This window comes from Mus pahari, unplaced genomic scaffold, assembly GCF_900095145.1.
Source record: "Mus pahari unplaced genomic scaffold, PAHARI_EIJ_v1.1 scaffold_10340_1, whole genome shotgun sequence".
NCBI lineage: Eukaryota > Metazoa > Chordata > Mammalia > Rodentia > Muridae > Mus > Mus pahari.
In genome coordinates, this window is record NW_018393181.1 from 26,452 (window position 1) to 29,329 (window position 2,878).

The following is a 2,878-nucleotide window of genomic DNA, read 5'->3' on the forward strand; positions in this document are numbered from 1 at the left end:
ACTCCTAGAGGCTCTATGACCCAGTGTAGAGGAAAGCCAGAGTCAGCAGGAGTGGGTGGGTTTCTGAGCTGGGGAGAGGGCAGGGAATAGGGGGTTTTCAGAGGGGAAATCAGGAAAGAGGATAACATTGGAAATGTAAATGAAGAAAATATCTAATAAAAAAATAAATAAAAAGTGGGAAAAATAAAATTGCAAAAAAGTGTTCTGTGAGAAAAATTTTGGAGAATATTTGATAAATTCATTGACAGTGTCAAGAAAGTTGGAGAAATTCTGGTTACTTTCAGAATTATAAGAAAATTAGATTAGGAAAAACATTTGAACACACTGCAATCACTGAGGCGTTTCGGAGAGAAGAGTAAGTAAATGTTGGGTTCACTCTCAATACCTGCTTTCTGACATCTCAGTGGTTTCTGAAGATGGCTGTCTGTATATCCATCCTCCTCAGGAGTGTCTTCCAGAGGCTGCTTAAGAACCATTTTGAGGGACCAATGCTTTCTACAATGCCTAAAGGAGCCTACAAGGAAATAAGTGATATGGTTGGCAAAGCTGTTTACACAGGACAGGACCACAGTAATTTGGTAAATGTGACAAAATGGATTATGTAAATAAACTCCAAACCACTATAACAGGAACAAGTAAAGTCCAAGAGGCAGGCCACAGATGAGGTAGACCATCACTGTGAGAGAGGTGGTAACATACAGCCTGGACAGGGGTTTCTTCCTGGAACTACAGAGGATCCTCAGCAGTAGGGCCAGACTGGACCCAGAGAGAAGCATAAATAAAATAATAAAATCAGAAATGCAGTTATAATAAAGTCAACATTTTTCCACAAATGATGATGAGCCTCACCAGGAATCCTGAGAAGAAACAATCAAGGATGCCCATGAGAAAGGACAGAACCCAGATTAGGGCACATATGATAGCTGACATGTTTCTTCGGCGGTGGCAATGGTTCCAGATTGGCCACAATACAGACAGGCAGCGCTCTGTGCTAATAGAACTGAGGACACTCAGGTCTGAGATATAGGGAATGATTGCTGCATTGCCTAAAATATCTTTACTTAATTTATGGGCATAGATGCCATAGAAGTCAATGATCCATAGCAGAGAGTCAATAAATTGACAGCAGAGGAAAAAGGATTCTGCCAGTACCAGGGTGAAGACATAGACTGAGATGGCTTTCCTGAGCATGGGAATCCCAGGAGCCAGAGTACAATGGTGTTTCCTGCCAGTCAAACCAGGGTAGTGATGAGGACCAGGAAGGATGGGGTCAGGATTGGACTGCACTTGGGATGACCAGTTTCATTCAGTGGTGTTGATTCTGTGTTGTGGGATGATATGGTTGGATCCATGCTCATAAATCTTCCAGTGGCGTCCCTGAGAACACAGACCATATTTGAGCATCTTAACATTGATCCTTCTTCTGGGGATCATAATGTAATATAGATATTCTTGTCAACATGTCTTAATAAAATCAATTATAAATAAAAGGAGAGTAACATGACAACATGGATCAAGAATTCTGGACTGTGGATTCCAATTCAGAGCTTGTGAATACTCTATAGTCTGGGTCATTCTTCCTGTGTATAACTCAGGTCCTTTAAATCACATGGAAATGATTCCCTTCTCTCATGGTCAAGGTTGGATCCATTTCCTGCTGCCCTGTTAACTCCAGAAAGGGAAGCATCACATTTGCCTCCCCAGGGCTTAAAATAACACAGACAAGATGAAGTTATCAGGATTTGGTCCAGGCACACTAAGGGTATGATCATTCTGCATGATCAAAAAATGGATTCTGTGTTCTACCCCTAACTTTGGGGTGAGATGTGACTCTGGTCTGTGCAATAGATTACAGATCACATGCATCAACCTCCTCCCTTGAGTTAACCAAGCTGCACCTGTCAATCACCTTGACAGAGGATTGCTAACTTGGCAGAAGGAATGACAATTCACTCTTCCTTCACAGGAGTGCCACCCTCTATGCAACCATCTCTGACCTTCTCTCAGGGTGTACAGTTAAGCCTGTCTGATTCTCTGAATGCACTCTTAACTCAGAAAGGTGTGATGTTCCCTTTTCTTTCTTTAGATCTTCTTTTCTTCTGAACATGGAACAAAAGCCCAAGCAAGATTTTCCCTGACACTCTGGATTTTCTCCATCATTTATGAACCCATATCCCATTCCACCCTGGAGTTTCGTCCCCACTTCCATTGCTGGACATGCCAGCTTTCCTGGGATGTCAAAGACATGGCTTTTTCTCTTCCCCTTCTCCATCTCCCTCCTCCTGACTGCTGCCCAGATTTACAGCCTGCTTACTCTGTTGCTTTGCTCTGGAATTTTAGTAAAACTCTGATTGAACTTCCTTTTGGATCTGTTTTTACAAGTTTTATTTTGAGGGGGGTGTTTTAAATTTTTTTTTATTACTGAAGGAACCCTGATTTCTCCCATAACACAAGGTTTTATTATGGATTGGCTGAACATGTAGATGTATTTTTGTACACAGATTGTGTGTGTATGAGTAGGCTAGGTTGGAGGAGAGAGGCAGAGGGTTAGATATGAGTCTGGACTGTATTTCCCTGCAGCATAGAGAACAGAAAAGGAGAGTGAGGTCTCAGCTCCAGGAGAAGAGTGAGAGAAATTAAAATGGAACAACAAAAGTAAGACTTAATTGGCATGGTGTGTAGTAAGCCACATGAATGGATTTCTTTCTTTCTCCCAGGAGGTCTTTAGTGGTATTTACTTTGCAGGAAAAAAGCTTTTGCTTGAGAGGAGCTTTTGAAGGGAAGTAGAAGTGTAGGTCTTAAAAAATAAAGAAACAACAACAACAATGACAACAACAACAACAACAACACACACACACACAAACACACACATACACAC

At 41.6% G+C, this 2,878-nt stretch overlaps 1 pseudogene; it reads right to left on the reverse strand.

Moving 5' to 3' along the window:
• Positions 1-302: 302 nt before the first annotated feature.
• LOC110315396 lies at positions 303-1,394 on the reverse strand (annotated as a pseudogene).
• Between the last annotated feature and the right edge of the window lie 1,484 nt (positions 1,395-2,878).